The sequence below is a fragment of the Psammomys obesus genome, unplaced genomic scaffold (assembly GCF_907164565.1).
Source record: "Psammomys obesus unplaced genomic scaffold, mPsaObe1.curated_primary_1811, whole genome shotgun sequence".
NCBI classification, from domain to species: Eukaryota; Metazoa; Chordata; class Mammalia; order Rodentia; family Muridae; genus Psammomys; species Psammomys obesus.
In genome coordinates this window covers 2,449,224-2,461,916 of record NW_026589447.1, presented here as the reverse complement: position 1 = coordinate 2,461,916, position 12,693 = coordinate 2,449,224, and the positions used below count along the sequence as shown (strand labels likewise).

At 47.0% G+C, this 12,693-nt stretch overlaps 1 protein-coding gene across 1 annotated transcript in view; it reads left to right on the top strand.

Annotated features, from left to right (window-relative positions):
- The first annotated feature begins 828 nt into the window (after window positions 1-828).
- The window catches only part of Stard8 (StAR related lipid transfer domain containing 8), a 32,310-nt gene continuing 20,445 nt past the window's right edge, over window positions 829-12,693 (top strand). The window contains exon 1 of the mRNA XM_055605067.1: window positions 829-909. The gene's annotated coding sequence lies outside the window, so the exon portion shown is untranslated. The remainder of the gene's footprint in view (window positions 910-12,693) is intronic.

The following is a 12,693-nucleotide window of genomic DNA, read 5'->3' as shown; positions in this document are numbered from 1 at the left end:
TTGTGAAATTAAGGTTGTCAAATTATGTTGAAGATTTCACAGGCAAGGCAAGGAAGAAACCAATTCTTAACAGTTTCTTGCTGAATTTGAACATGCTTTCTGAGAGTATTTGGTTTCAGAACTCCAGGGAGCTTTCTCCTGCCATAATTAACTTTGGTGCTTTAAGTTTTCCATGTTCTTCTTTATGGTAGTAGAATTTGTATTTGCAGGGCCCAGAGGGTTGCATATTGGGGAGGTTGCAGAATGCTGGTGCCTGAATCAGGTGGGAATGCCAACTTCCTGGTCATATATGGAATTTCTTCCCTTCTGTCTTGATTGCCTCTACTGTGTATCTCAGTGGTGCAGTCTTCTGGACTTAATACAAATTATCTTGGACAAGTCACTTAAACCCTCTCGTGCACATGGCATTTATATTTGAAGCCTGCATGCAGTGCCAGACACATTCAGAACTCAGTAAATGTAAGTCTGTGTGTCTGGCCAAACTCGCTCCTTCAAGCTCTGCTCCTTCAAAGGTCTGTCTTGGGCCCTGGGCTTGTGCCTCTTGGCTCAGCAGAGTGACCTGAGGGAAAGGCAGAGACTCAGGGCATTGGAGGAGCTGGCTGGCAGAGCCCCGCCCATCCCATTTGGACCGCTTTCTGGGGAGACTGGAGGAGGGGCTAGGCTGAGCCCTCATTGGTCCAGGGACCTGTAGGTGGGCGGAGCACCTCTGCTGATTTCAGGCGGACGCTCCCTCCCTCCGTCCCTCCCCACCTGCGCAGCGAGTGGAGTCTGGTTGACAACGGCTAAGCAGCTGCTGCAGCTGCTGTTCTGGCTGGCACCGTTAGCCCTCGCTCCACGCGTGTCTTCATCGAGCAGCCCTGCCCACGCTTGCCTCCCGTTCCTTTGCCGCTGTGTGGACGCGGCTGCCAAGTAAGATTTGGGGCGACGTCAAGGGGACACCCACACGGATTGGGGCCCTGGGCTCTGGTATACCGTTTAGACGCTGTGGCGCTCCGGCTCTGCTGTTCTCATGGCAGTTCCTCTGGGCTGAGGACGCAGGGGGCAGGAAGGAAAATAGCCACGCTGCCTCTGCTCAGGGGCTGGGGTTCAGAGTTATAGAAAGTAGAGACCCCTGAGCGCGCTTGCTGTACATTCTCATCGGATCCCCTTAAAGAGGTCGGCTCTGGTGGCCGGAGAACCCCGGGCCTGACTGGTGCTACTGCCTTCCCCGGGGCTCAGTTGGAAGGGAGCAGATTTTGCTCACCCACTCTGCCCTCCTTCGTCTTCGGGGAACATTTCCAGGACGGCTTTGACCCCATGGACTTTCCTGTTGGCCCCCGCCTCACTGTCTTCCCACCTGGACAACTGCTGGGATTGTGCTTTCTTCGAGGTAGCTGCGCAGAAATTAATAAATACTTCTGGATAAGTCGCATCTTTCTGGGACTCAGTTTGCCATGAAGTCCCATGTAAGTTTAGATTAGAAAAGCTCAGATGAACTACTCTTAGGCAGAAGTTTGTGGAAACTCTTAGCTTGGGTAGTCTCCATGTCTCTTCCAACACTTGCTCAAGTTCAGCACGGAATTACCACGCAGGAAACCAGGGTCCCGCCAGTTCATGTGACCTTAGGCGAGTCATGCTTTTGTGAGTGTCAGGTGTTTCCACTGGCACTTCAATTGGAAGCTAGATTTCAGTATCGGAGGGGCCCTAGTCTCTTCTGCTCTGACATTGGCTAACATGGTGCCTGGGTCCAGTCTCCTAACGGGTAAGTAAAGGAAGTCTCTGAGAAACTTGGGGAGATCGGAGTTGGGCATTGGGGAGTCTTGTGATGATTATACAGCTAGACTAACTGGAAAACTACTGTGGGAGAGACAGCAACAGTCAAACAGTCAAACTGAATGTAAGGATGTAGGTTTCTCACTTTGGGGACCCCAGAAAGCGTACTCAGACATGATATTCAGGCAAACTGCTGGTGTCCTGGTTTGCTTGGGTCTCACCCAAAGCACCCAGTAATCCTGGGAGGAGAGGGTAATGAATCACCCAGGGCTATTTTCAAACCCTGACTTCTGCTGCATGATCAGCGCCCACACTTTCAACTCTCTCATTCACCTTCCTGGAATGAAAGCGAGGTATTTCTTTTCTGGGGATTGGAAGTGGGCAGCCCAAGGCATAGGTGAGTGGTAGAGTGAAAAGAGTGGGATGGGGAGGGTGATGTTTGTTTGGGAAGGGTGGGAGTAAACATTTTTATCCTGAAGCGGTAGCTGCCATTTTACAGGGTATCTGGTGTTGGTCCTTACTTCAGAGCTTTGATCTTCCATCCGGGTTCTGGACTTGGAATTTCTGCTCCTTGAACCTCTATTGTTAGAGCTAAGAACCAGCATACTGAACAGAGGCTGTTCTCCCCTGCTCGCTCACCCTCATTCCACATTGCAAAGAGCTCTTTGAAGATCATCAGGCCTCTGTGTGCATCTGCACGTCGCTTGTGTCTCCAGAGAGGCCAGGAGATTATATCTGGTGATGTAAAGATGGCAAGGTGGCCATATACCTTGTGTGGATGCAGAGGAGGGAGCAATGGGTCTTGTAAAGATGATGGCCTTAATACTTACGAAGCTGGGGAAGAGGAGAAAAATAAAGGGGCCTAGAGGCCCTAAGACTACCCTTCTGTCTTATCTTTATTAATTTTTACTTAATGTATGAAATAATGAATGCCATTATAATATTTACATGTACACGCTATTGTACATTGCTCATAATCACCCCCCACCACCATCACTTTCCCTCCATTTGTATTGAAAATTAAAAAAAAATCTATTTTGGGGACTGCAGATTGGAATGGGAGCACAGAGTGTCTGAAGCCAAGTATAAGGACAGCAGCAGGGACACAGTACAAGACAGTCACAAGGAAATAAAAAGTAATATCAGGCTGAGGTACTTTGTGGCTTTTATTAGCTAACTTTTTGAACCCCTGTGGTCCAGCCACGGATAATGTGGGTTCCACGAATGGCAAATTCTTGGGAGAAGGATGGAAAAGGGGTCCTTGGCTGAAAGAAGGAGTTACTTTCTTCTTGCATTAAAAAAGAGAACTTTTTATTTAAGCTCTGTGTTTGGGTAGGATCAAACCTATGGCCTTGGGCCACTTAGCTGCTCAGTGTAGAACTGTCAAGGATTTCATAGAAGGCATATGTTCACCAATGTCTTAAGGCATGTGAGGATCTGGGGGTGGGGATGGAACCCTTGGTCTGGTGCATTCTAGGCAGTTATGCCAGTACTCATGATATACCCCTAAGCATTGGTGAGTTTTATATTTCCTCCCACCCAAAACTCCCAGCATTCTATTGGTCATACAGTTGTTGGTGGCAAGGGCTGATTAATGCTTTGATCATTTGTGACTGGGGATGGGAGGGCTTGGCTTGTTTGAGTGCTTATATACATGGGTCTTTGTAGGTATGAGTCAGTGGGTTAGAGGCCCCCACCCCCCCAGTCTGCACGATAGTTACAAGTCTGAAGTGCTGAGTTTCCTCTGGTGTGGTCCTCCATACTAGGGACTTTCGTGCTGAGCAGTTGCTGTTCCTATTTACCTCGGCCACATGCAGGGATTTGAGAATCAAATGTTAAGTTCCTTAGCAGTCCAGGGTGTCACAGAACAAAGAATAAGGGATTGGAGGGCTAGGCACGTGGCAGTCTAAATCCAGTCTCTGTTGTTCTCTCAACACCTTCCACCCTCAGGTTTTTTGTGCTTTCCGCTTCACCAGATTAAATGAGGGGATTAATAGCTAAATGCTTTGTAAACTACAAACTGCTTGGGAGATGATTAGTCATTAAACTCAGGCTTGGCACTAGATCTCATGGAGGGCCTGTGGTTATAACACCCACCTTTGGGAAATCCACTATCCAGTTTAGGGGGTTAGTGGCCTGAAACGTTCCTCATTGAGGGTTTAAAAATATTAAACAATTTTAAACATATTTTTAAAAGAGAAACAATTAGTGTATAATTAGGTCTCAATAACCGTACTTGCACTTACCTCACCCTGTTTCTTGTTGCTCTGAAACAAATCTCAGGCATATTATCAATGCATCCAAAAGTATTTCAATGTATCTTTGTAAATGAAAAGGATAGGCAACAAAATAACCACAGTATCATTATCACACCAAACCTTAGTCCTTTAATGTCACCACAATTTTGGTTAATATTCACATTTCTAGTTGTTTTGCCCTAGAGTTCAGGCCAGGGGGAATTGTTAAGGAGAAGGTGACTGCGGAGTAGGTGACATTTGATCTGAACTGTAGAAGAGAGGCAGAGGGATTATAGAACCCAGGGTCTTCATTTTATAAGTGCCACATTGCCCAGAGCAGATGTTAGCTGCCTTTGGGATCCTGATTCCAAGGCTGACCTGTAGATGGTTCTTGTAGAAATGTCAGAAATTCCTTCATTCCTCAAGTAGCAAAAGAGAGATTTAATTCCCACTTGCCTCCTGTGCTCAGGGGCCACCTAAGAGGTCAGCAGGCCTGGGAGAATTCCTGGGAGGCTGCTGCTCTCTATCCAGGCCCCTCCCCAGCTCTGGGACCCTGAGGCCAATTTGAAGCAAAACAGGATGCATTCAGGATGAGCGTCTTTTCCAGCTTGTCATCTAATCGCCAAGGCCCAGCTTGGAGCTTCCTCTTTCACTTATGATAAAAACCCTTTACTGTCTCTCTTTTCCCTCCTTCCCCATTAAGGGTGTGCTGACTTCCTCCATTTCTGGGCCAGCCCTCCTCCAGCCCCATGTGGGCAGGAAGAGGCCTCTGCCCTCACCTACCCCACTGCTGTCTGTCTTGTCAGGGAAAGAAAGACCCCAGGATTGCTCTGCCTGCCTACAGCTTCTTGTTCTTTGGCTGTCCTTGGGAAAGGAGTGGCCTCTTTCCAACAAGCTTGAGGTCCTGCCACTGCCTGGTTAATGATTGAGCCATTTAATAACCACCTTGGAAAGTCACCTCTACAGGATGGCCATTAACTAACTGCCTGTCCACTCCAAGCCTTAAAGGAACCCCATCCTAAACCTTTACCTATTCTAGGAAGGGAAACTGACAAATATCCAGTCATGAGCACTTCTGGATCCAATTAAAATTCTGCCTCTCTCTACTATGTTTGGACAAACAGGTAATTATTCCCATTGCTTTAAGGACATATAATCAGATTAGATGTCATTGAGAGTTTTTTTGTAGGCATTAGAGTCAGAAAGGGATCTGGCTATTTCCAGCAATTTAAAAGGACCAGAAATAAACCTGGTGGCACAAACTTGTATTCCTAGCTACACAGGAAGCTCTGGTAGAAGGATCATAAGTTCAAGGCCTGCCTGGACTGCCACAGTAAGTTCAAAAGCTATCCAGACAACCTATCAGGAAGATCCTGCCTCAAAATAAATAAATAAATAAATAAATAAATAAATAAATAAATAAATAAATAAATAAATAAATTAAAAAACGAAAGGAGAGCCAGAGATATCTCAGCTCTCAAATCTGCCTAGCATGTGTGAGGCCCAATGTCCAATCAATCCCAAATGCTGCGGAGCAGGGAGTGAGGTGTCTGGAGCCAGTTAGCTGAAAGGCTGGAGGCTTCTGGTGTGGAATAAAAGTCTTTCACCAAGAACCTGTATCTAGACAGGTAGTGGGAAGTGTCAGGCCAGAACCCAGACACAATTTAGGAAGATCTAGGCCACAAGCACTTTTCTATAGTTTCAGAAGGAACAGAAGAATCAACATTTAATGAACCCTGTGAGTCTAAGACAGCCAGGAACTTGGCCTCTGTTTCTGTCTCTGAGTGACTTCAGGCATATGTTAACTCTGAGCCTCAATTTCTACATCTGTAAATTGGGTGGGACAGCTACCTGGACTCCGGATTTGCCATCTCCCTTCCAGCTGTGCAACCATGTGTTTTCACTTAACACCTTTTGCTTATCCATAGAGTGATAAAGGTCTGGCTACAAATTCAGCCTGGCTTCTCCACAGCCAGGTCAGTTTGGTCTGTATTGCCACAGCTGGAGTTCTCCCAGGTGTGGAAAGTCTGTTCCCTAGCTCCTCCCCATGTTTGCATCTGTCCTAGGAGGTCTCCCTCTGACCCATTCAGCCACAAGTTAATGAGTGACTTTTCCCTCTGGGGAATATGAGCCCAAGGTGTTCCTGAGATCTCAGGACTCTGTGGGAATCCGGGAGGGCTTGGCCTGTTTCTTTATTTTTTATTTTTTTTTCACAATCTCCCCTAGAGGTTAAGTATGTAAACAGAGCCCAGGGAAGAAGGGCCTTTAGAGGACACAAGCCCCACTCCTTCTGAAGCTAGACTCTCCCTCTTGTGCTTGTATGCTTGTATAGTTGCTGTTCACCTGGCTTCAGCATCCTGGAACAGTGTGAGTTGCAAGCTGTTGTTTCCCATCAACAGGATGACTGCAAGTTTTGTCTCCTGTTGAACTTAATAGTGTCTCCTTGAAGCTTCAAACCCTGCGATCCATTTCTGCCCCTTGAAACTAACTAGAAACTTCTTTTCCCTCTGACTGTCCAAAGTCTGAAGACTGAGCACAGACCCTACTGTGTTCTCCAGCCTAAACAGCTCAGCTCCTGCAAATATTCTTTCTAGGTCTGGGTCAACCCCCTTCTCAGCCTTATCATTGTCCCCTCTATGTGCTACTGTTTGCTGCCCTTTTAACAGTGGGGTATGCCCCATTCCTCTCTGTTTATTTCTACTCTGAAGTTTTGGGGATGACCATCTCAATAATCCCTCTCTGATGATCCCAGAATCTTGAGCTGAGACTAAGCCCCCAGAATCTAGGTCATTTGTTGTTCAAGTCCAACCAGATCTCACAATTGGAGAAATCTTGGGAAACAAGGCCTTTCTCTTGGTATACTCTTCCTGACAGCAAAACTGTTGAGAGCAGGTAATTCATCTAAATGTGCTGATTATAATGTAGCATGGGCAGGGGGAAGGGAACTCGAACACTGTGCTTTTCCCTCAGCAACTGGTGTGGAGGGTGGAAAAGGGGGTACTTTAGAGAATATCTAAGACAGAAATGGGTGTGAGCCATGCCTACAGTGGGGACTGTAAGAATGAATCAGACAAAGAGAAATAACAACTCAGTCATTTCCTTCCTGTGGTAAGCGAAGATGACAGCAATCAGTCCCATTTCTTTAGTTTCCAGGACCCTTTCACTTCCATGGTTCCTCTGTGTTCTCAGTAAACTAGCAGAGTAGCTTCCCTGATCCCTTCAGTGCCATCTTTGGCAGTGCCCAGCTCAGGCACAGGAGGACACGAGGAGAACAATTTCCAATGAGGCAAGATTTGACACTCAGCTCTCCCTGTTTTCCTCAAACCACACCCAGCAGCCAAGGCAGCTGGGGCTGACTAGGCAGTGTCCTCGCTACAGAGGAACCTCTCTGCCTGGGCTGCAACTGTGTTCCTGTGGTAGAAGCAGCAAGCTCCAGGGGAGGTGGCCTGGGATTTCCTGTCCTTTATCTGGACTGGCCAAAGACTGGTCTGTCTGATATGTGCTTTTAGCCCACCATTTTGCCCCAGGCTGAGGTCAAATCAGGCCAGGCAGGTGTCAGGAATGTTGTAGGAAGGGCTTGGCTCTAAACAACTGCCTCACGCAGCCTGTACCCCAGCGTGACCTTCTCAATGGTCAAAAAAATTTGAGAGGCTGAGGATGTAGCACAGTTGATAATATACTTGCCTACCATGCAAGAGGCCCTGGGTTCAATTCCCTGGACCACATAAACAGGATGTGGTGATGCGCACCTGAGCAGGAGGATCAGAACCTGAAGGTTTGCCCCCAGCTATGTAGCAAGTTTGATGGAGTTTGGGATATAAAGGATCCAGTCAAAAAATAAATAAAGGAAAGGAAAGGATGCAGTGTGGGGAAAGGCCCCGCACAGAGCAGGAGGGTTTTGTTGAAGAACATGATCTCTGCTTTGATAGTTCTGTACAAAGCCCTGGGTGCCTTCACTCCTCTGAGCCTGCCTCTGCCAACAATGTGGAGACATGTACCTACCTCCCAGGGTTGTTGTTTATTCACTCTGATCATATAAACAAAATCTTTGCGTGCTTGTCGCTAAGTAGTACTTTGTGCAGCTTGTTACTTTGCTGTTTTTCACTGACCTGGGATTATGTAGGGCTCCAGCATACCACCTTCATGAATTAGATCTGGACTTTCCTGTGGCTTCAGATGCTATCACATCTAGGAAATTTTTCTTGTTGTACTTACTGGTCTCCTTCTTCTGCCATCATTGGTGACATTTGTGACACTGCAACTGGTTATGGTAATGATGACAACAATAATAGTGACCTCCGCTATGGTCACTTGACACACTTTTTACCATACTTAACCCCTGTGACAATTCCATAAGGTAGTTAGAGCTATTATCTTCCCTACCCTTACATATAAAGAAGATGAGGAAGGAGAGATTAAAGAAAGGACATTCCCAATATCAGCCATCTGAGGAATGGTAAAAACAAGGACCCAGCTATTCTGATTATACCTCCTATAAACTTAATGGCTGACTCTCTTTCTTGATGCTTGGCCTAGATGCAAGGGCATGAGCTTGGGCCTCTCTTCTCCCTCCAAGCACACATAGTCTCCAGAAGCAATTTACCTTTCTGGGCAGTCAGTATCCAGACTACTAGCCTACTTCCACTGACCCCACCCCAAGGTAGAAAGAGGAAAAACATGAAGTAGTGGGGTAAAGACTCTTAAAATAGAGGCTCACTGGATTTGGGAAGGGCCTGAAGAAAAGATTTGGGGGGTGTTTGGCATCAGCATGAGGTCTGCTTTATTAGCTCCTTCTAGTGCTGAGAATAGGGAGCAGGGGGCTGGGTGTCCTCAGGGAAGAGGAGACATTATAATGTGCTGTCTTGACAATGGGTTGCATTATTCAGAAAGTGGGGGTGGGTAGGGGGCAGGCAGAATATTGGGTGGATTAACACTTATGTGATCCCTCCAGCTCACGTAACCCATATGCTTGTATTAGGATTATGTGGGTGGGGGGAGTTGTCCAGCACATCTAGCCTCTCCACCTCCACCAAGTTTATCCATCTCAGACTCTTTGCGCGGGGGGGGGGGGGGGTGTAAGCTTCCTTCCTTAGGCTGTACTAGCTGCCAGCTCCCCTGCTTTGGAGTTTGCTCCCTGTTGCCTGGTCTCCAAAAAAAGCTTCAGGAGTGCCTCAAAGGACAGATTGTCTCAGTCTCTGCCTTCCTGAGTAGGATGGGCCAGACTACATCTCTGGCAAAGTACACCAGGAGAGGTCAGCTTTTGTTGTGTTTGCGACACTGGTGCCCAGCACAGGGCCTGGTAGTAAGTACATGCTCAGGTACCGTTACTTGAATCCACCCACAATTTACAAAGAATGGATTTGGAAGGGGTAGCCAAGAGAAGCTAAAATGGGAACTCACTAACAGGAGGGGTTCTGGCAGGTAGGCAGGTTTCTGGCCCCATCTGTACACCTGTAGAAGAGACCTGATCTGTCATAGCCTCAGTTTTAGGTTTGTGCAATAGGCATTAGTTGCTTTGCATAGGGTTGTTACGACCACCAAATGGAATGGGAGATGATCTAGTGCTTTTCCCTTGGATGGAAACTACTTCAGGCTATGGCTTCACATTCCGCATCCAAGTGCTCTCATATAGGCATGTCATGTGCAGGGAAGGAGGTGGGTAGGTTGGGGACAGTGAGATCAGTGGAGGGCCAGTGGCTAGCCCTGTTTTGAAAGCCCCAAATGCCCATGCACATACCATCTACCACACATACAGGGTAAATGGGCTATTATCTCATTTGATCTTTACAAATGATTACATCCCTATTTTAGAATTAAGGACGCTGAGGCACCAGGAAATTACACAAGCTGAGGAATACCATCGGTGCAGTCCTTGGCCAGAAACACAGTAACTCTTACTTGTCTCTTATTCATTGTTGTTAATAGTTGAATTTGGCATCGTACACATTGCTGTTAATGAGCAGAGTCCATTAACAAGGAGCAGAATCATGACTGAAAGCTGTATCTTCAAGTTGTTAGCCCCACTCTTCTCTCCTTATCCCACAATGCTGTTCCTGTAGGCCTTACACAGCTGTGTTTCCTATGGTTCTCTTTCCTATGGTTCTACCATGGCACAAGCACTCACACTGTCAATGTCCTACCCTTAGCGATGTGCACACCACAGCCCTCTCTCTGACTGCTGGAGGGCTCAGGGAAGGAGTTCTGTCTTCTTGCTTCTTGGAGAGGCCGCTTCTTTTAAGCCCATTTTCTTCTTCTCAGAGACAGTTTTTTTTTTTTTTTTTTCTGGATCCTAGGGTGGGGCCAGGCTACATTAAGGCATTTCCTGCCCAGAGTTTATATTTGGCTTCAGCAAAAGGAAAGGGAAATAGGCAAGGGGAGTAGGACCAAAAGGTGGTGGCACAGGGTCAAAATAAGCGAACACCAGTTTTCGCAGGCCAAGAGAGAGAAGTAGGTGGTAATGACTGCTCGAGAATGGCTCCATTGAACTTCATTGCCCATACTTAAGCTCAAGTGGAAGAGCTAACAGCTCCCCCAGGACAGAATGCCTCCACCCTTAGGCCGAGTTCATAGTCTGTTCTCATCCCTGGATGTTTCTGATGCTTTGCTTTCTGCCCCAGGTCATGGCATTCTACCAAGCTGTGCAGCCTGAAGCACAGCGGCCGTGAACTTCAGGTAGATGCTCAGGTCTGTTCCATACTGTGGAGATAACAAAAGACAAGCTGGAGCCAGAAGCACATACACTGTTGATTTAGGAAGGAGACCTTCCTTTCCCAGTGTTGCCAAAATATTCAGTATTCCTTATCACACTGCATTGGGAGCACAGAGACAAATAAGACCCAGTGAAATGGAGCTATTTACCAGTCAAATGGGGAAGAAAACTTTGCATGCTGATGGAGGCTGAGAGTTGGGGAGGAGGCTTCGTGGGTTGGAATGCTCAGTCTAGTCTGTAGCTTGAGTGTCTGTTTAGAGGTATGCTGATTTCTGCCCCAGGCTTTGGGCAATGAGAAGCCTATCAGGTTGCAGAATAGAAGAGTAGCCAGTTTAGGGCTAGGGTCTTTGGGAGGAAAAGCTGGTAGATTAGTTCATTGACAGGAGACTGGAGACTAGAAACATAGAGGGCTGAAGTCCTCTAGCATGAGAACCTAGAACATAGTTGTGTATGGGAAATCTGGCCACTTACTGGGAGATGTTGTTGGAATCTGATGACTCAATATGTAGGAGGAAAGAGGACAAGGTGTTGGATGTTTTTAAAAATATTTTTTATTTTAATTTTTATTAATTACACTTTATTCAGTTTGTATCTCCCCGTAGCCCCCCTCCCTCCTCCCCTCTCAATACCATCCTCCCTCCCCCTTCTCCACCCATGCCCCTCCCCATGTCCACTGATAGGGGAGGTCTTCCTCTCTTTCCTTCTGATCCTAGTCTATCAGGTCTCATCAGGAGTGGCTGCATTGTCTTCCTCTGTGGCCTGGTAAGGCTGCTCCCTCCTCAGGGGAGGTGATCAAAGAGCAGGCCAATCAGTTCATGTCAGAGGTAGTCCCTGTTCCCACTACTATGGAACCCATTTGGATACTGAACTGCCATGGGCTCATCTGTGCAGGGTTTCTAGGTTATCTCCATGAATGGTCCTTGGTTGGGGTATCAGTCTCAGAAAAGACCCCTGTGCTCAGATTTTCTGGTTCTGTTGCTCTTCTTGTGGAGCTCCTGTCCTCTCCAGGTCTTACTATTTCCGCCTTCTTTCATAAGATTCCCTGCACTCTGCCCAAAGGTTGGCCATCAGTCTCAGCATCTGCTTTGATACCCTGCAGGGTAGAGTCTTTCAGAGGCCTTCTGTGGTAGCCTCCTGTCCTGTTCCCTGTTTTCTCCTTCTTCTGATGTCTGTTGGATGGTTTTTGAAGAAAGAACATCAGCATAATTCTTCCCTCCCATTCCCTCCTGGAGGACCTAAAACCAAATGGATCTTCTTCCACAATCCAGGGCAGCTCTTCTGCTGAACCAGCCATTGCTGTTTACAGCTCTGACTTTAGGGGTTGGGGAATAGCCACTACAAGATGAGAAACTAAGTTCAGACAGAAGTAGTGGCTTTCCTAAGATTACACACAATTGGTAAGAGAGCTAAAGCTATGCCTGACCTTCAGCCCTAAAGTTCGAGCCCATGCTGCAGTGGAGAGCAGTTTCTGCTGGTCTAGCATCTGCCTTAGACTAGTTTGGTTGGCATCTTCCTGCCTCTAGGCTGGAGACTGGACTGGGTGAAATAGCACATAGTTTATTAAAACTAATGCCTCTCTTTGTCACTGGTCACCTTGTCAGAATACCTAGTAATGAGCTGAGGACAGTAGCCTCTGGGGGCAAGAAAGCTAAAAGAGCAACTGCAGCAGAGCAGGTGGCAGCTTTGACCTTCACTGTCACAGGGAAGCCCTGGACTGGGTAGGAATGTCAGCTGTCTGCTTTGGCCCTACTGTGTCAATTACTAGCCTAGGAGACCACAGGCCTGGCTGTCTCTGGACCCAGCTTCTCAAACAGCCCCAGTGAGCCAGGATTTACTTAACCTCAGAGTTCATGTGAGTCTTATTCACAGCTACCACGAGATTCAAGCCACTACTTTGGGGAGTGGGAGAAGATTAACAGTGGTGTGTCTGAAGGTCTTGTATAATATATTTATAAATAAATAAATAAATATATATATATATATATATATATATAT